Genomic DNA, 20885 nt, shown 5'->3' with positions numbered 1-20885 from the left:
GGTCCATATGGAGGTGGGGACAACCAGCCTTAAAACAGCCAAACTAGCGGCCATCCTCTGAGATAACCATAGGTGCACTGTTCTGGAAGGGGCTTACTTTTCTCTCCCCATTCCCTACGGAATGTGCTAATTCAGAGGTCTGTGAGAACAATAAAAGCAAGCTTAGCTGTTGTATGTGTGGGGCTGTGCTGGGTCTAAGGGCTTCTCCACATGAGGCTTTTATCCAGCAATTGATATTGGTTAGTCATGGAACTTTACAGGCCCTTTACATGATGCCATCAACCTCCAGAAACCACGCCAACCGTGGTTTCTGATTATTTCCGTGGCTTCATTTGAAACAGAAATAATGAGCTACCAAAAAGAAGTGCTTTGAATTGGGTTGAATTTTCCATGAAAAGAGGAAGCGGCACCATAACAACAGCACCATCTACTGGCAGTATAATGAAACATATAGAACTCGCAGATAAAGAGAAAAGGGAGGGAACGGGAGCGCATGTAAAGGGCTGATCTTAATCCCGCAAAGAATCTGGGAGCAGAAGCCATGGTAAAATCACGGGATTAAAAGCCTCTGTGTGGAGAAGCCCTAAGTCTGTGCTGTGACTGGATCCGAAAGGAGGCAGAGAGCAGACTTAATTTAAGCCAGAACTCACCAAGCTTCCACCCACCCAGTCTTGCTGTCAATCGTGCGCCTGCCAGGGCTCCCGCTGCTGGGGATGCTCTTGGCAGCCAAGGCGGTCTTTTCTATTTTCCTGAAGGGGAATGTGCGGGGAGAACAGGTTCCTGCCCCTTCTGGGTTTTTGTGGCAGCAGCCATGCTGCTTTTGCCCATGATGTGCTGGAATGAGAACTTCTGGTGTGCCGCATTTGGGGGAAATAAAAACCATGGCTGCCTCATGTGACATGGGGAGATGAGAGAGGTGTATACAAGCATGCATTGTGTGGAGAATATGGAGGGGGTCTTAATACTAGAGCCCAACGGGGTCCTCCAAGGAAGTGGAACAGTGGGAGATTCAGGACAGATTAAACAAAGGACTTCTTCACACCGCGCATAATGCGCTGCCGCAAGATGTAGGATGGTCACCAACTTGGATGGCTTTAACAGGGGATTAGACTACCTCATGGAGGGATAGAGTTGGGTAAAGGGAAAGAGAGGAGAAGTGGAGGATGGCAGGGAATATGTAAAGACGCTAGAGGGCACTTCAGCCTAACAAGTGAGGGGAGAGCATCATGAACGGGCAGGAACTGAAAGCAAAGAGAAATTTTCTGCTGGCTCAGTGGTGAGCGCGGCCTTCTGCTCCAGAAATGAGATGGGATGTCTTGGTATCTTGGAGTGGGGCTGTGCTTGGAGGGCACAGGAGGGGATTTCACAGCTGGCATCATTTTTTTTCCCTTTTCCTCCTTTCCTTTTCTGTCCCATCCTGATAATATGACCTTTGAAAATAAAGAAGATGAATGACTCCACCAGACAAAATTCAACAACTGTATTATATTGTAGTCTATGTTTGGTTTTATTTAACCTGCTGCATCCTAGGATGAAGGCAGGCCAAAAATCCTTTTAATAGTTACATTTTCATTCTCTCAATTTCTTTCCTTCCTTCCCCTTGCGCTCTCAAGCCCTTTCTTTCACTTTTCCCTCCCTCCCTTCCTCCTTCCCTTCCTCCCTTTTCTTTCTTTCTTTCTTTCTTTCACCCCTTCCTTCCTTCCTTTCTCTCTCTCTCCCTCCCTCCCTCCCTTCATTTCCAGGCCAGAGTAAAGCGACTAAAAATACAAGCATATTTTAGCTTATTGCCAGTAGCAAAGAGAGGCATTTCAACCTTTTGGAATGGGGAAAAAGCGACTCAAAAGCTGGGAAGCCAAACAATTGGTGGTTGGGGAAAGGGGGCGTGGCCAGAGGAGGGGCATGGCCATCTGGGGAACCCTGGAGGACCAGAGTTGGACCTGAGGTTCCCCATCGCTACCATCAGGTACCCACTTACACGTCACCAAAAAAGAGGACACAGGAGGACAGATTTGCATACATTTTGCTCGTGCTCATTTATGTGTATAGATGCACATTTAGAAATAATGCCTACAATTTAAATAGGGAGGCAGGACATCGCACCCTACTGGGGAAGGTGGTGAGCTGTGTGCCCGCCGCTCAGCCTCCTCTCTGGGTGCTGCTAAGTGTGGCTGGGGCAACTTCGGGGCCCCTGCTCTGCTCTCCTTTCTCAGGGTTCTTGATCTTTTAACCAGACTTGGACTGGACAGCCCTTCAAACAGAGGATGTATTCAAATAGAGGACTGTCTTTGTAAAGCAGGACACATGGCCACCCACGCCAATGGCACCCACAGCAATGGACCTCCCCCCCCCGCTGCAGCACTGACTGCCTCTCTCGCCTGGTGGAGGAGTTCATTGCCTTCTCTTTCCCACTTCGGAGAGCAAAGGCCCCAACTTGCTCCTACGGTCCAACTGTCCCTCTTTCCTGCCTCTTCCTGCCTCTTTCCTGCCTCTTCCTGCCCCTCCCTGTTACGTGTCTGGTTTTGGCTTTGGGGCATGTCTTCTTACGCTCTTGTTAGGATGAGTCCCCAGCCTCTCGGTTTTCAGGGTTCATCTCCCTCCCTGGGGTGGGTGTGTCTCTAGAAGCTAAATTGCTGTGTGGGTAATTGGATGCATCTTATCTCTAGCATACATGCACATCCATGCGCCTCAACGTGCCATGCAGTGCTCAGCTGGCCGTTTTGCACATTGCAGCTCCTGGGAAATGCTTTGGGCTGTTGATAACAGTTCACAGGATGATTATGTGGCGGAAATTCATGTTTAAGAAAACAACCAAGTATGTAGGGTGTTGTAAGACAAGCAATTGTGGAGTAAAGAAACAGCCTAAGGAACAGTCGACAGTTAAGCACGGAGGTCAAATCAGTCCATCCTAAAGGAAATCAACCCTGACTGCTCATTGGAAGGACAGATACTGAAGCTGAAGCTCCAATATTTTGGCCACCTAATGCGAAGAGAAAACTCTCTGGAAAAGACCCTGATGCTGGGAAAGACTGAAGGCAAAAGGAGAAGGGGACGGCAGAGGATGAGATGGCTAGATAGCATCACCGATGCAATGAATATGGACTTGAGCACGCTCCGGGAGAGAGCGCAGGACAGGAAGGCCTGGCGTGCTATGGTCCATGGGGTCACGAAGAGTCGGACACGACTGAACAACAACAACTATGGGATGCATCATGAGAACTGGGGTGATACAGGCACGTCCCTAATTTCATCTGAGAAAAGTTGGAGGATATGCAGATATTTGCTTTTTTTCTTTGAAAGCGAAAGCTGAGATTCTTAGGATGGTGAATTCCGCAGCCAGAAATCCCACCTCCTGCGTCTTTTCTGCGCTTATTTAGCCCTTCTAAATTTGGCTGGTTTCAGAGCAAAGCAGGCCAGGACTCCGAGCTGCTCGCCACCAGGCCCTTGTTCTCTGGGAATTCTGCGCTGTAGGCACAAATAACCCTCGTAGGCTTTTCTGTAAGCGAACACTGTGGCTTTTGTCACCACAGCGTTTTGTCCCCCCCAGGATTCCTCACCCCCTCAGCCTGGTGTTTGCTGCTGCTGCTGGCGCTGGGTCGCTGTTCTGTGACTGAGCTGTCAGCGATTGGAAAAGCAAGAAACAGATTTAGTCGTGAGACAGCAGGTCCCACTGGTGCGGATCCTTCTTTTTACGGTGTGTGTGTGTGTGTTGCGGGGTCCTTAGTGCTGACCTGGAGTGCTAATCTGCTAATCTAATCTTAGATTAGATTAGTGCTAATCTAATTTTAGTGCTAATCTGGAGGCGCGTCTGGGTCTGGGATGACAAACTCAACCCTCCAAGGATCTTTGGCGGGCTCTTCTGTGCCCCAGGTGGGAATTGGACCTCCAGGGCGTAGACATGACCACGGCCAGACAGGTAAGTCCGTAACATGGGCCCAGCTACTGGAATGTGGTGTTTGGCAAATCCAAAACACTCTGGGAGAAGCAATGAGGGAGCACATGAAGCTGCTCTCAGGCCACAGGTCCGGCTAGGGCCTGTTTGGACAGGCAGCAATTCTCCGGTAGAGAGAGGCCTTTGCCAGCCAGCCTAGACAAGATACTTTTGCCTAGACAAGAGACGCCTAGGGACAGACCTTTTACAGCAGGAGTGGGGCACCTCAGGCACGGGGGCCAAATTCAGCCTTCGGGCATTCCCCAGATGGCCACACCCCTTCCCCACCCCTTTTCTCCCAATTACCAATTGAAATTCCACCCCCACCCCCCCACCCCGTGGGGATGGGGGTTAAAAAAAGGGAAACGTCTGCATTGGAATCAATGAAGGCTTTTCCCCCTTTAACACCGCCTCCCCCCCCCACACACACACACACATAGTGAGGTGTGGAATTTTAGGATGAAAACAAACGGGGGGAAAGTTTGAGCCCCTCTTTCCTGAAGCGCCAAGGTGCCAATCTGAATCAGGGCCGTGCATGACAGTGGAATTATGCGCGCTTCAAGGAACGTTTCCTTTGGCCTTCGGTATAACGTCAATGTGGGTTGCAGGGTGGGAAAAAAGCCATTCTGCCTCTCAGCGTGGGAATGCTCTTCCCCTGGACGCTTGCCCATGCCCAAGGCAGCGCGAGAGGTTTTTACTGAGTGGCCAAGGATGCGGTGGCATAGTTGGCGTTATTTGCTGCCGGCCCCAAGCCTTTGGGCTGTCGGGGGCTATAGAACCAAGTCCACCAGCGAGCACGAACCCAAGCCAGGGGACCGGGGTGATCACAACATTAGCGCAGAGAGTCGACTGGGAGTGCAGAAGGTAAAGGGGAACTTTTGGTTGACCTCTGGGTAATCTGCAGTAGATCAGCCATTCTTTTTGACTCCCCATTGTTGAACAACAACAACAGCAAAAGAAAAGAGCAAGCACCCCACACACTCAGCTAAGATGCTGGAACCAGGGAAAGTGGAAAACCAGGAGTGGGTGAAGCTACTGTGAACTCAGTGCTCATGCTGAGATGAACTCCTGGGCCGGGCACGTGCTCAGAGACACCCTGTTCCTTAATTTTAAGTATACATCTGCCCCCCGCCAGCCATTATTTCGCACCCGACTATGGACGGTGGAAGCCCTGAAGTCTGTTTTCACAGGTTGGGAAGAAATCATTAGTAGTGGAAGCTGGTGGCTCTGAGATCAGTGGGGCGGTGAATCTGCTCCGCGTTACAGTCGGAACCAATCAGAACTCTAAAGGAGCTCTCCAAGGTGCTGGATCCATTTGGGGGATAGGGTTCAGCACCTTGGAGAGCTGCTTTAGAGTTCTGGCTGAAACCCAGAGCGGATTCACCGCCCCACTGACCGGCATCCAGGGATCATTTGTGAAACAGCCACCAGACCAGGCGGTGTAAAGGCCGACTCGCCCGTCTAGCCCGGAGGTGTGATTGCCACGTGTCAGCTGTGTGTCTCCCACTAAATGCGACATGCAGTAGGGTGGCCGCATATGCACTGCCAAAAAAGAGGACATGAGAGTTGTATAAAAAGTGCGTATGCTAATATCTGTGTGTGGATGCAAATGTAGAAATAATCATTGCAGTTTAAATAGAAGTACAATACATCTTGCTCTCGTCGTGGGCAAGACTGTTGCCAGGTGACCTGTGCGTCTGCCTGTTCAGGTGATGCCGATAGTGAATTTTTGCATGTAAGCTGCCTTGTAGGGCTGCAGATAGAAACCTGGGGTATTTGTTTCTAAATAAATAATATTTGCCCAGGTTCTTAGCTGCCTCGAGTGCCATTTTTCTTGGCAGAAAGGCAGGGTACAAATCAAACTAATGGAGAGTAAAAAAAAAATAAATGCAGAGCCATGCCAGTGGAAGAGGGTGTGGAATTTGAACCCAGGACATTTGAACTCTGCCAAGCCTTGCTTCCCGAAGGAATCCATGATGGCTCCACAGGCCGGATAGGGAACCCCTGTGGGCTGGAGATTCCCCATCCCCGGTCTACAGTGACTGCAGGTGCTCATCAGGATTTCAGACAGGGATCTTCCCCAGCCCTGCCTGTAGCATGCAAAGAAGGGCCTCTACCAGTACCACTGAGCGACGGCACTGTGTTACAAGTAGCCTCAACCCTTTTAGGCCCCGTGTGAACTAATGACACCTCCATCCTACTCTTTAGTTAATATGGGGCCCAATAACCCACTGGGAAGTTCTCCTGCACAAGCCTCATGGAGAAGGGATTGGGACCCATGAGTCTTTCTGTCTCCTTGTGCTTCGGTGGTACCTTTAATACCATCCAAAATCTCCCATGTAGCAGTACGCCTCGGTAAAGCTGGTGAAAGTTTGATTGCTGCACCAGTTGCCTATTGCTGCAGTAGCCAACCTGGCACCCTCCAGCTGTTTGAACTACAACTCCCATCAACCCCAGCCAGCATTGTGGATTGTGGGAGTTGTAATCCAACACATCTGGAAGGCGCCAGGTTGCCCAGCCTGGCCTACTGGCCAAATTAATACGTCAGCCTTCCCCAACATGGTGCCCTTCTAATGTGTTGGACTACAATTCCCAGCATGTCAGTCTGTAGGAATGCTGGGCCTTGTAGTCCAGCACAGCTGGAGGGCTGTCCTACGTGTGATTAGCAGTTGTTCCTTGCATTTATCTCAAAGTAACCTTGTAACAGCCTCTACTGCAGCCAGTATTATTACATGCTCTCAATTTTGAGTTGGCTGGCGGATTATGGGAGTTGTAGTCCAACATGTTTCAAGAGCACCAGGTTAGGGAAAGCTGGAATATGTGTTATTTTATCCAGCAGGGGGAGCTGTTGACCTTCAGGTGGTCTGAATACTAACCTTTTTATATATGACGCAGACAGGTGGCGCTTACACCTGAAGAGGTTTGTTACTGATGTGCGTGAGGGTAAGATTTACTTGGCTTCCAAGGCGCCCACTCTCTGTGTGAGCCACCATCCTCAGCAAACCCAGCACAAATGAATCACGCAGAGATACGGCAGGCCGCAGCTTCCAGGGAGCAGGGAATGCTGCACCGGGAGTGACAGAATACGCCCATTGCACACCACGCAAAGGGCAGGCAGAATGTCCCAGAAGAATGATGGAAGAACGATGGAGAACGATGGAGAACGATGGAGATGCAGTGATGGGCACCCGCTTGAGTGGCTTTAAAAGGGGAGTGGACAAGTTCATGGAGGAGAAGGCTATTGATGACCACTAGTCCTGATGGCTCTGTGCTCCCTCTAGTGCCAGAGGCAGGGTGCCTGTGTACACTAATTGTTGGGGAGCATGGACGGGAGGGTGCTGTTGTGCTCCTGTCCTGCTGGTGGGTGTCCCGTGGGCAGCTGGCTGGCCGCTGTGTGAATGGAATGCTGGACTGGATGGACCTTGGTCTGACCCAGCAGGGCTCTTGTGATGTTCTTAACAACAAATCCCTCATCATGGTGGACGGACTGGCAGCCTCCTCTGTGGGCAGGTGGCTTTGGCCCAGGGGTGCAGATGGCCATGCCTCCTCTCCCTGGCCCCACCCCCTTTCCTCTGACCTCTGAGAGTTGCTCCAAAATGCAATTCCACCCTCAAGCTAAAAGCTACTCAACACCCCGGCTCTAACCAATCATTGAATTATTTTGCTCCTTGCAGGAGCACTCCCTCCTTTTGGGAGTTACCTATGCGTGGTTATCATGCTACAAAAATGCAGATGTCTTCTGTGTGGTCCTAGTATGACGATGGTGATGGTTTTCACACTGCAGCTTTGATTCTTCAAAAAACCTTGCTTAGAGTCAAACTTTAGAATGTGCCATGGGATCTGTTTTTCCAAGCAGTTCAACCCGAGAACACATGAAAAGAGTGTCTCTGAGTTCATGCAGAGTGCCTTCGCCTCTCCACTAAGCCAGCTTTCTACAGACTTGCCCTTCCACACACACATCGATGGGCCCAACTCAGCAAGCGCTAGTCCTGACAAAAGCTGTCATCCTATGGGCCCGCTTACTTGCAAGTAAGCCCGTTAAATTCAGTGGGGCTTACTTCTGAATTAAACATTCATAAGTTCAAGGTGCACATCCCACTGAAGTGAACAGGGACTTGTGAGCTGTGCAACTAAATTCTGTTTTTTCCCCATCGGGGTGCAGCCCCAGTTAACTGGATCATGTCCGTTCAGAATAGGGGATTCCATCTGAGTCTGAAAACTGCCGCAGCATAGCAGCATTTAAGACAGAATCTTTGTTCCCTAATCCCAGGCTTTTGTGTGATGGATTGACGTAAGTTAGTGGCACACTCCACCCATATTCAGAGGCACCCCTTAGTCTCCGGGATGGTGGCTGGTTGCAGCTGTTCAGCTGTGAAGGAAGAAAGCACTTTGCATGTACTCAGAGACACTCCCCATTTATTATCACGGATGCAGGATCCTGAGCAGAGCTGATATATATACATATACACTTTATTTTGTATAGCCATAGGTCTTTACAATGTTTAAAAATGTTAAAAAGAAAGAAACCTTTCTCTCTCATATTTTTATATATATATATATATATATATATATATATATATATATAAATAAATAAATCTGGGGCTGAGCCTTGCTTGGGAGATAGCAGCCCAGTGGTTGGTGCTGTGCCACCTTTGCCAGGCTGCACAAAGGTCTCCAGAGGAGGCACCTGTTTGCTTTAAAGGCTGCCAGAGAGTCAATGTTTAAAGAGGCAGCAGATGGCAAAAGGGAAGTCAGGGAGGGGCCACAGCTCAGTGTGACGGAGCACCGGCTTTGCGTGTAGAAGGTCCCAGGTTTGATCCCAGCTTCTCCAGGTAGGAAGAGGAAAGAATCCTGCCTGAACCCCTAGGGAGCTGCTGCTGCCAGTCAGTGTCGACAATACTGGGCTAGATGGGCCAAGGGTCCAACTCTGTCTAAGGCAGCTTCCGATGTTCCTGTGAGACCCAGCACTGGGGACTCACCCTGGGAGGCAGGTCACAAATGGCTTAATAGAGGCAGTTAAACAGGGCAGAAGGAAGGGGGTGAGTAGCTTTGTGGCATGGAGAAGGTCCAGGTAGGTCACGGGAGGGTTCCTTCTCCGCCGGAGACCTTGACCCTAGATGGCTAAATAGTCTGACCAGGTATAAGACATCATCCTGTATCCCTGTATCGGGTGGGGAACCTCTTTCAGCTGGAGGGCCAAATGCAATTTCGGATAAGCTTTCAGGGGCTGCATTCCAGCGGTGGGCTTAGGAATATCAGAAGAGCTCTGCTGGATCAGAGCAAGCGTCCATCTAGTCCAGAGTTCTGTGCACACAGCGGCCAACCAGCTGCTCACGGGAAACCCACAAGCAGGGCACGAGCGCAACAGCCCCCTCCCGCCCATGTTCCCCAGCAACTGGTGCACACAGGCTCACTGCCTCTGGTGCTGGAGGACCAGCCTCAGAGTCCTCAGGACCAGTAGCCACTAGCAGCCTTCTCCTCCAGGAATTTGTCCAACCCCCTTTTAAAGCCCTCCAAATTGGTGGCCATCACAACATCTTGTGGGCCAAAAGCAAAGGGGCCAAAATACAATTTTAAAAATCCAGCATGTTTTAGCTTCAAGCTTTTCCTGCCAGTAACAAAGCTTTAGCAGGGGCATTTTAGCCTTTAAGGAAGGGGGGGAAACTGCACAACAGCTGGGAAACCACCAGACCTGATGGCTGGGGGAAGGGGTGGAGCCAGGGGAGGGGTGTGGCCATCTGGGGAATTTTTAAAATATTTTTGGAGTATCGGCCCGCCCACCCCTGGAAGGTGTATTTTGAATCCCACCTGCCCCTTTTAATCCCCCCCCAAGCCACCCACCTGCCCATCTGGCAATTTCACTGGGAGACCGAGAATTCTAGGGCTCTGCTGAATCCAGCTCCCTCCAGTGGTGTCAGACTACAACCCCAGCACAGCTGGGGATGATGGGAGTTGCAGTTCGACACCTCTGGAGGGTTCCAGGGTAGGGAAGACTGTCCGAAGATTGTGAGAGAGGAAGAATAATCTCTTTCCTCCAGTTTCTCCCCAGCAATCAAGAGTTTAACCCTGCTCAGCGCATGGACGCGCGCGCACGTGTGTGCATGAGGGCTCATGCGTGCTTGTGCGCACAGGGTGAGGGCTTAAAATGACACTTGCAGCCCTGATCCAGCTGTGTTGCCTCAGCCTGCCCCGCCTCTGTTAGCACAGGGCGCTTGTGGTCTGCGTTATCTCTCCAGGGAGATTTCCTCCCAGCCAGGTGAAGTTGCTGGTACCTTATTACCTCGCATGGCCCGTTCAGAACCCTGTCCTCCTCTGTGTGTGGCATGTATTTTTTCAGTTTCTGGAACATATGAATGAATAAGCAGCAATGCCTCTGAGCATAATTTTTAATGTGGCTGGCAATTGAGTGTTTCCTGGCACCAGCCAGAATTTCACCCTCCTGGCCAGGTGTCGACAGAGAGCCAGCGGGGAGGAAAAGAGTGTTTTCAGGGTTACATATTCAGCAATGTATGCTTGCATCTGTGCCGAGGGGTAACTCTGCACGTGCCCAGGAACACTCTGTTGTTGGGTCCATTTTTGGAAAAAAGGTGGTTCCCTTCACAAGGGAGAGGAGGCAATGCATGCATGTTCAGGGACACTTTGTTCCTGGGTCCATTTTTTAAAAAGCTGCTTTCCTTTGCAAGGGAGCGTAGTCTGCGCATTCTCAGGGGTACATTGTTTTTAAGTTCCCCAGCAAATGTTAGCCTTGAGGAGGAGGAGGATAAAATAATAATAATAATAATAATAATTTTTCTTATTTGCGGCACAGCATCAGGTCTCTGCCCCTAAGGGGCTTACACTCTGAACCAGAACAAATTAGGTGCTAATAGAAATGAGAGAAACTGGAACTTTAACAATTCAGGGAGATGTTTGTTGGAGCTGTTGTGAGACCGAAGAACTGCATCTAGGATCAAGGCAGACTGCTTGAAAATGCCAGATTCTTAGGGTGTGAACCCTTTGTGGCCAGGAAGGCTCCCTCTCTCTCTTTCTTCCCCTCCAGCCATGTATATGATTTTGGCTGTCCCGCTTGAGCCATTTGAGTGCTTCTCACATGCTCAGACGACCTCTCGCCTTTGATTATGACTTCCCCTTTTGCCGGCTCCGAAAGCGTTTCCTGGGCACCCAGATGAAACCCCGGAGAATGCGAGGGGAGTGGGATGGACCCAACACCGTTTGCAGTCGCGGCAGTTTGCCCATCAGGGCTGGCTGCGAGAGCAAAGAGGCACCCGGCGGAAGGGCAAAGGGTTAACTCCGAGGAGGATCTCAACGGAGCCTGTGGTTCCTGGTTTATCTGGTGTCAGGCGAGGAGGCTGGGGCAGAGAGGAGAAGAGGGAGGGGGCTTGTGCAAAGGGGCACGCGTGGCAGCTGAGGAACTGAGCCTCTGGGAGCGGCTCGCCTATTTGCTAAGAGGTGAGTTGGGGGGATGCTTTTTGCTTGCTCTCCTGCCTTTCCTCCGTGAAACACGTCGTGCTTTTCGATCATGTCCCCCTCTCTCTACAGATGCCAGCGATCCCGGGCTCAGAGTGGGAGGGTTGGGCGTGGGGGGGCAGCTGGAAGCCCCGGCACCTGTCCCGGAAGGCTTTCTATGCTCAGCTGGTTGTCGGTGGCACTCTGCATGGGTTCAGAGGCACTGCCTTGTTGATTCTTGAGAGGGCTGCTTTGAGGCAACGATAAACCAGGGTTTTTAGTCTGTTCCCAGCCCTGTTTTCAGTGCCCAAGCCTAGCCCCGGGGCATGTGAAGCAATGTTAGTGCCCAAATGAGCATGGACAGAGTGCCTGCCCCGTCATCGACGAGTAACGCACTGCGCCCTGATTCCTGGAATTATGTCAGAAAGTTCGCCTTGAAGGGAGGCTTGAGAACGAGTATGTCTCTCTGAGAAATGTAAGCATGGATTTTGGAGGGGTGATGGTGTGTCTGCGACTTTTCTGGTTCTGTGACTCCCTCCTGAATGGTCGCCCATGACTCTCTTTGCTATTAATGCCTCCCGAGTCTGGTTTATTGCCCTGTCTGGGGATTTTCACGCAGCTGCTTCCTCTCTAATTGCCTTGAGAATCTATAAAGGTGGCATATGACGTGCTGAGGCCGGATCCGGCCAGGGCAATGCATGGTTTTTGAAATTCTGGAGCAGCAACTTCAGACTTTGCAGGTCTGTCCCCTAAACCCAGTGATACGATCATGGGATATGGCTACTTGGTGTGGAGGGAAATGCACTCTGCACATGCTTAGGGGCACCCTCCATTATTCTCCACACTGACCGTGGAAATGGTCAGCTTCCCCTCCAGGGCGTGGGACACTTTTGCATCAACCATAAGCAATGGAGGAGGGAAGGGAGAAATTTGAATGCCTTGTTGTGTCCTGTCACTCCCGCCCCCCTAAGTGTGAAGTTTTGTTTTGGTAACTTCAGGTTTATCGTGAGCCGTTTATATTGTGATGTTTATTGTGAGCTATACCAGCATATAAATCAACGAAACTGAACTAAACAGGGTAACTTTGTGGTTGTTTTCAAGGTTTGATAGGAAGCAAGGCTAAAAGAGCAGGGGTGGGGCATCTGAGCCAGGGAATCGCCTATTTCTCCCCCCCCCCCAAATGTATCTGTCACACTGACAAATTGGAGGGGGGCGCCCACTCTTTAAGCACCTGAACTGTAAATAAAGACAGGTGGTCCAGGTGTTTTAAGGCTGCCTTCCCCAACTGGTACCTTCCAAAAATATTGGACTATCGTGTCCATCGCCTCCAGCCGGCATGCTCCGTGGGAGTTCCCCAGGTTGGGGAAGGGCTGTTTTACGGGGTAACATATCATAAGAACATTAGAAGGAGTTCTGTTGGATCACGAGGCTCCACAGCTTAGTGGCAGAGTCCCTGCTTTGCACACAGAAGCTTCCAGGTTCAGGCCCAGTGACATCTCCAGGTAGGGCTGAGAAAATTCCTGCCTGAAACCCTGGAGAGCAGCTGCTGCCAGCCAGTGTCAACAGTACTGGGCTAGATGGACCCAGGGCCTGACTCAGCACAAGGCAGCTTCCTCTGCACTAGGTCTTATCCCCCATGATTTTGTCAGTCCTGGCCAGATGACGCTGAGCACTGGGTGTTGTACATAAGAGCCTCCTGTATTAAATGCTTTTGCATCGCAAGTTCAGTGCTATAAATAAATAATCATGGGAAAAGGGGTCTTCTCTTTCTGCCGAGGAAGCAGCGGAAAACATTATCAAACTCCCTGGGGGCAAGAGTTTGATTTTTTTGTACTCTGTACGCTCGCTTCTGTCCTCTTTGCAGGCTATCACAAGAGCAATTTGGCCAAGACTGAGCGTAGCATCGCAGCGGTCTCTCCTGCTATCTGCAAATGTTAGCTCATTTTTTAAAATTCTGCCTGCTGAAGAGCTCTGTGTAACTTGGAAGCTTGGCTGCTCCAACATTAAGGGTTGCTGACCTATTAAACCAGGGGTGGGGAACCTCAGGCCTGTGGGCCAAAACTGGCCCTCCTGGGGTTCCCCAGTTGGACATGCCCCATCCCTTGGTCATGCCCCCTTCCCCCCCAAGTTCGCTGATTTACGAGCTTTTGCAGTTTCCCCCATTCAAAAAGATTGAAAGGCTTCCTTCCTGGCAGTAAGAACTTTATGCTAAAGTATGCTGGTATTTTGGCCCCTCCCACCACTGGAATGCAGCCTGAGATATCTTCTCCAAAACTGAATTTGGCCCTTGGGCTGAAAGAGGCTCGCCAGCCCGTAATAAATCCCTTCTGCCAGAGCCCGTGGGGTTATGGTGGTTCTGTAGACAGTGGTGACTGTGTTGGGTCCAGAGAACAGACGAGACAAAGTTTTACAACCAATACATCTTTTATTGGAAATTTTTGGTTTGGCATATAAGTTTTCAAGATTTGCCTCCTGATTTTTTCAATGCAGATAGATACATTTCTGTGGAACTCAAAAGATTGCATATTACACCAACCCAAAAAGGGCAGCCGTGTTAGTGTGTGGTGTGAAAACAATAAGAGTCTGTGGCACCTTAAAGACCAACAGAGTTTTATTACGAAGGCATGAGCTTCGTGGGCCAAACCCACTTCGTCAGATGCAGGAATGGAAAGAAACTAGATGGAAGACTCAGTGACAGGCAGGTAGAAATCAAACATTCCATTTCAATTTAATGAGACATCTACAGTATTAAAGAAAGTGAACTTCTTCACACAGCGCAGAGTAAAACTATGGAATTCGCTACCACGGGACATAGTGATGGCCACCAATCTGGATGGCTTTAAAAGGGGGTTGGACAAATTCCTGGAGGTGGCGGCTATCAATGGCTACTGGTCTTGATGGCTCTGTGCTACGTCCAGTACCAGAGGCAGTGAGCCTCTGTGCACCAGCTGCTGAGGAACATGGGTGGGAGGGTGCTGTTGCGCTCCTGTCCTGCTGTGGGTTTCCTTCCCATGGTCGGCCACTGTGTGAACAGAATGCTGGACTAGATGGACCCTGGGTCTGATCCAGCAGGTCTCTTCGGATGTTCTTATGACTTGGACTCTACACACCGTAATGACCTGGTCATTCAGATGATCTGTTCACGCCAAATTTCATGGTGTTAAACTTAACGATGAATGTCAACTCTCATGCTGAATTCTGCCTCTAAAGTTTCCCTGTTACAAGACAGCCACTTTGAGGTCTGTTGCCGAATGACCTGGAAGGTTGAAATGCTCCTCTGTGGGTTTGTTGGTGTTCCCCTTTTTAATGTTGAATTTATGCCCATTTATTCTTCTGCATGGGGCCGCGGTGGCTTAGTGGTTAAGACGCTGAACTGCAGACCGGAAGGTCGGCAGGACAGCAGTTCGAGACCCGAGTGCTGTGTGACGGAGTGAGCTCCCGTCTTCAGTCCCAGCTCCTGCCAACCCAGCAGTTCGAAAGCAAGAAATTGCAAGTAGATAAATAGGTACCGCCTCGGCGGGAAAGGTGACAGCGTTCCGTGCACCTCGGTGTTCAGTCATGCCGGCCACATGACCACGGAAGCGTCTTCGGACAGCGCTGGCTCTTCGGCTTAGAAATGGAGATGAGCACCACACCCTAGAGTCGGACATGACTGGCTGGGGACACCTTTACCTTTACCTTTAAGCTGCTGCATGAGGACTGTCCAGTTTGGCCTATGTACGTGGCAGAAGGGCATATCTGACACTGGTTGGTCTATACCATGTTTGAGGACGTGCAGTGGTATGACCCCTTGGCGGTGTGTTTGCAGCCGTTCGGTCCAGTCATGGTGTTGTCTGGGCAGAGGTGGTGAGAGACCTGGCGGTGGTGTTGGTTGCAAAGCCGGGTTCCGGCATTGTTGTGGGTTTGGGATGGTCCATTGTTGTATGTGAGCAGCTGTTTGAGATTGGCAGGCGGTCTGTATGCAAGTAAAGTCCTTCCGCCAACTGCCTGTGAGCGGTGACGATCATTTTCCAAAATGGGTCCCAAGTCCCCGATGATGCGTTGCGGTGATTTAAGCTGGGGGCTGTAAGTGACGACAAGTGGAGTTCTGTTGTTTTGTCTCCTGGGCCTGTCCTGTAGTAGGTGGCTTCTGGGTACTTGTTTGGCCCTGTTAATCTGTTTTTTACCACATCAGGCGAGTGCTGTAATTTTAGACATGCCTGCTGTAGATCCTGGAGGCGCGAGTCTGACAAAACCAACCCAGCCCAAAACACCAACCCAAGGTGGTCTGACAAAAGAGATGTCATTTTAAATCCAGGTGGGTTGGTCGACTGGGGTCACTACCGGAGGTCCAATGGACTGTCTTGTATTTATTAATTTATTTCATTTATTTATTACGTTTCCATACCACCCAAGAGCTGAAGCTCTCTGGATGCTTGTACCGGCTTGTTGCTTGGCATTCTTGGGACGGATGCCGGACTGGCGGCACCTTCTTTCTCAGCCTTCTAGAGGCTTGGGGCTTAGGAGGGTCAGAAGCTGCCTTATGCTGATTCAGACCCTTGGTCCACCTAGCCCAGTATTGCCAACATGGACTGGCAGCAAAATAATTTTTCCTGCCCTGCCTGGAGATGCCGGGGATCGAACCAGGGACCTTCTGCTTGCAAAGCAGGGGCTCTGCCACTGAGCTCTGCCACCCCCCTGCTCAGTTCCTGCCAGCCCCTGCCAGCATGGCCAATGGGCAGCAATGCTGGGTGCTGTAGACCAAAGCATGTGGAGGGCACCTAGTTGGAGAAGGCTGGTCTGTGTTCTTGAAGCACCGGGCAGCAGGCTCAGGATTGCTTGACACAAGAATGTTGTTGTTGTTCAGTCGTTCAGTCGTGTCCGACTCTCCGTGACCCCACGGACCATAGCACGCCAGGCCTTCCTGTCCTGCGCTCCCTCCCGGAGTGTGCTCAAGTCCATATTCATTGCATCGGTGATGCTATCTAGCCATCTCATCCTCTGCCGTCCCCTTCTCCTTTTGCCTTCAGTCTTTCCCAGCATCAGGGCCTTTTTTCCATTGACTTTTCTCTTCGCATTTGGTGGCCAATATATTTGAGCTTCAGCTTCAGTATCTGTCCTTCCAATGAACAGTCGCGGAGAGGTCCTGAGTATGCAATTAAACATACAGGCACACATGGTTGGATTTTAGGGGGGAAAGGGACCCCAGCAAGACTGAATTTAGTCCGCCAGTGTTTAAAACTAGTTTGGGTCTCCTCTGGTGAATGGCTCTGTTCTGTAGTGTGGGCATGTTTTGAGGTCAAGGAAGGAGGCACAGGCACACACACAGAGTGCAAATCCATTTGATTCAAATTCCCAGAGAAGACCCCCCCCCCTTGCTTGGCTAGTGAATGCATCTCTTCTCTTCCTAATCTGACCTGAGTCTGGAACTCATTTACTTCTTAATGGGTACCAATGTTTGCCTGTGAAGGGTCTTTAGAAATGCAAATCTGGTTGCTCGGGTGACTGAAATCCTGGTGTTAACCTCAGCTCTGTGCATCCTTGTGTGTGTGTGTGTGTGTGTGTGGTGGTAGTATGGGGTTAAGGATTTTTGTGTGTGCATTTTTATATCCCCCCCAAAGCAGAGAAAATATTCTCAGGTGCCTGGAAAAACCTTTATTCTGCCCAACGAGTTTCGGAAAAAAAATGTCCTTTCTCAGGGGCCACATAACTTTCTCCAAATGTGTCAGAAAGAAGCCTTCCAATGCTTCTTCTGTCTTAGAATGCATTTTTGAGTCACCTGAGGAGATTTTCTCTGCTGTTTGGGGGCACATAAGTGCCTTCCCCTCTTGCTGTTTCCTGCATTTTTATATTTTATTTATTCGTTGTATTTATTTGCAGCATTTATATACCGCTCCATATCTGGACAGATTCTAGAGTGGTGAACAATAAATTATACAAATACGATAAAAGAATAAGGCTCCATGTTAAAAATTACTATTATTTATTTTAACAGGAAAAAAAAAATCAGAATTTCAATAAAAACCCTGGCTGGTCTCTCAAGGAAGGCTTCCTGGAAAAGAGCTGTTTTCAGGAGGTGCCAGAAACAACGCAGTGTTGGCTCCTGCCTGACCTCCAGAGGCAGGGAGTTCCATAGGAAGGGACCACCACACTGAAGGCTCTTCTCTGGGTGGACTCCAGTCAGGCCATAGGTCCACGTGGAACCACCAGGAGCATGCCCTCTGGGGACCTCAGTGACTGGGTAGGTTGGTGTGGCACTGGAGACGACCAGCCCCTGGCTAGAGCTGTGTCTTGCCTTCCCCAGCCTGGTCCTAGTGGCCGTGTTGGCTGGAGACAATCGAAGGTGTAGCCCAACACTCCTGGAGGGCGCCAGGTTGGGGAAGCATGCAGTAAAACGATGTGAAAATCGTATTAGCTATGTTATTAGCTAGGGTTGCCACACATTCATCATTTGAACTGGGTGGCCGCATTTTCGAAATTCTCTCTGTATCGTTTATACAGCGCCGTGAACAGACATGGCACATATCCATGTGCACAAAAATCTGGCAGGGCTCTGCCCCAAGGAACTTACCATTTAAAGCATTACAGTTCAATCCCCGACCGCTCCAGTTAAAAAGGATCAGGTCACAGGAGACGGGAAAAGACCTCTTTCTGACCTTGGGAGATTTTGGCAAACGTTTGTCAGTTAGAGGAGATGTTCTGGGCAAGATGGACCCATTGTGTGACAGTCTAAAGCGGCTTCAAACCTTCAACAATACCAACAATATACTATTAAAATATTGTCACTGTGCTAAAAGCAAAACTTAATGAATTAATATATCCCTTATTAATGTTATATAGGGGCTGCGGTGGCTTAGTGGTTAAGATGCTGAACTGCAGACTGGAAGGTCGGCAGGTCAGCAGTTCGAGACCCGAGTGCCGCGTGACGGAGTGAGCTCCCGTCTTCAGTCCCAGCTCCTGCCAACCTAGCAGTTCAAAAGCAAGACATTGCAAGTAGATAAATAGGCACCGCCTCGGCGGGAAAGGTGACAGCGTTCCGTGCACCTCGGTGTTCAGTCATGCCGGCCACATGACCACGGAAGTGTCTTCGGACAGCGCTGGCTCTTTGGCTTAGAAACGGGGATGAGCACCGCACCCTAGAGTCGGACACGACTGGTTGGGGACACCTTTACCTTTTATTAATGTTATACAGGGTGTATTTGGGCACTGTTACCTAATGGGAAAAGCAAAAAAAAAAAAAAGAAGAAGAAAGAAATACAAACTATATTGTGATGTATTGATTATATTTATATTTAAAGGGTTGGTTCCCTGTCACAAGAATCTTAGAATCTAAATGGCCATTTGGAAGACAACAAAAGGAAGGGAGGTGAAGGAGAGGGAAGGGAAAAAAGGGGAAGGGAGGGATAATACAGAACAACAAAGGGCTAAAAAGAACTGCAGTGTGGAGCGCTGCCATTCAGAATTCTAGCCATGCCACTCCATTCCTGCCCCACACCCTGGTTTTCTGTGCTCCCTCCCCAAACAGTCAGTCAACATTCTGGGCTGTTTGGGGGGCTTTTTGCCTCCTTAGTTCCCCTTCCCCCTAGAGATTGTTTGCACTTTTGCACGCCTCAGGGTTGTTTGTACCTTCGCCCCCCTCTTCCATGTGGCCGGCGCTTGGAGAACTGAATTGGAGTTAGAATATTCCAGCCTGGCGCTCTCCAGATGTGTTGGACTACAACTCCCACCCTCCCCAGCCACCATGACCATTGGGGTTGTAGTCCAACATGTCTGGAAGACACCAGGTCATAGACGGCTGGAATATAGGATAATTATATGATAGCCCACTGCACACCAGCGCCCTGTTTTCCATTTCTGATTTTATTTTTTTATTTTTTTAATTTATTAATTGCCCATCTGGCTGGTCACCCGGCCACTCTGGGCAATGTACAATAATAGAAACAGTTTAAAACAATAAAATTCTACATTAAAGCATCATATTTCTAAAATACCCTAACCCACCCCAAATGCCTGCCTGAACAACCATGTTTTTAATGCATGGCGGAAGCTCATTAAAGAGGGGGCATGGCGGAGTTCCCTAGGGAGGGAGTTCCACAGAGTGGGGGCCACCACAGAGAAGGCCCTCTCCCTCGTCCTCACCAGCCTAGCTGTCCTGGCTGATGGGACAGAGAGAAGGCCATCCGAGGCTGATCTTGTTGAGCGGCCTGTCTGGTGTTGCTGGAGGCGCTCCTTGAGATAGGCTAGGCCGGAACCATATAGGGTTTTAAAGGTCAAAACCAACACCTTGAATTTGGCCCGGAAAACAACTGATGGGCGAAGATGATTCCTGTGATGTGACCCTGATGACACTGGGGTTGCAAAAAGTCCCTTTAGTTGCTAACCATTTTGATGCACTGGCAGCAGCAAGTTGGGCTCCAAAAAGTGTCCACCGCATGTCTGCATGCCATCCATACACTCCCCCCCACATAGCTGAAGGTTGGGAGGGTTTAACAAGGCCAATGTGTCAGCACGGGGCCAAAATCCCACATGGCATGAACAATTCAGCAACAATGTGCAGAGAATGGTGTGGGTGACGAACGTGGTGGTAGCGTAGTGTGGTGTGCTGGTGTTGCAAGAAGCAGGAAAAGAATGCTTCGGAAATCTAGGGGGGAAGAATAGGGAATGCCGAAGGTTCCTGGCGTCTGTTATCTGCATGGTCTGTTTATCTTGCCAAGATTTTGATTGGGATTTTTCAAGTATGATGCACCAGCGTTGAGCAAAAACTGGGTGTGTGAATGGAAGGAGGGAGGAAGGGATCCTGCCTTGCTTCTTACGAGAACATCTCTCAGTTCTAACCCGGCCTTGTAAGGTTGTACTTTTGTCATCTGCGGCCATCTCCAGTGGTGCAGTGGGCAGTTTTGAAATGCAGGCGCTCCTCATGGGGACTCTCTAGTCCCCATGGCCACACCCACAAGGAGCAGCCAGCATTCCTGGCAGCTGCTCCATACCAACAAACCAATTCTAGCAGTTTCACTCATCCCAGAGCAGGTCTTTGGTAAAGCTAATCGATCTGAATTGCGATCCGAATTGCGCATTCAAGACCAGGCCACCCCCCAATACTTCGCATCACAAGGGGGACCAAGATAGTTGCTGGGGAAATTCCTTTCTTCCCAGCTGCTATGAGGACTGCAGCTAAGCTCAGAGGGATCAGGGAAGTCTGAGGGTGGTGGCAGACCCTGCTAATAAAAAAGTGCCCTAGGCTATGTCCCTGTGAGCCCTGGCAGAGGCCCTGCTTTGCATACAGAAAGTCCCAGGTTCAATCCCCATCAGCATCTCCAGGTAGGGCTGGAAAAACTCCTGCCTGAAACACTGCCAGTCTGTGCCAACAATACAGGGACAGATGGACCGATGGCTGGATTCAGTCTAAGGTAGTTTCCTGTATTGCTATGACTCCTCTCCGGTCACAGCGCTTTCAACTGGAAGGGAGCTACTCATTTTGGCCATTGATGTGTGGGGAATGGACTACGGGGATGCTGGCCGCTGCAATAGCATC

General features: G+C 50.1%; 1 protein-coding gene across 1 annotated transcript in view; it reads left to right on the top strand.

Moving 5' to 3' along the window:
* Nucleotides 1-11284: 11284 nt before the first annotated feature.
* Nucleotides 11285-20885, top strand: part of ARHGEF2 (Rho/Rac guanine nucleotide exchange factor 2) — a 169813-nt gene continuing 160212 nt past the window's right edge. Inside the window, exon 1 of the mRNA XM_084823678.1 lies at nt 11285-11377. The gene's annotated coding sequence lies outside the window, so the exon portion shown is untranslated. The remainder of the gene's footprint in view (nt 11378-20885) is intronic.

This window comes from Heloderma suspectum, chromosome 17 (assembly GCF_057233095.1).
Source record: "Heloderma suspectum isolate Gila_16-S chromosome 17, 16-S_ref, whole genome shotgun sequence".
Lineage (NCBI taxonomy): Eukaryota > Metazoa > Chordata > Lepidosauria > Squamata > Helodermatidae > Heloderma > Heloderma suspectum.
Note: the sequence above shows the minus strand (reverse complement) of the source record. Positions and strands in the feature narration are given on the sequence as shown.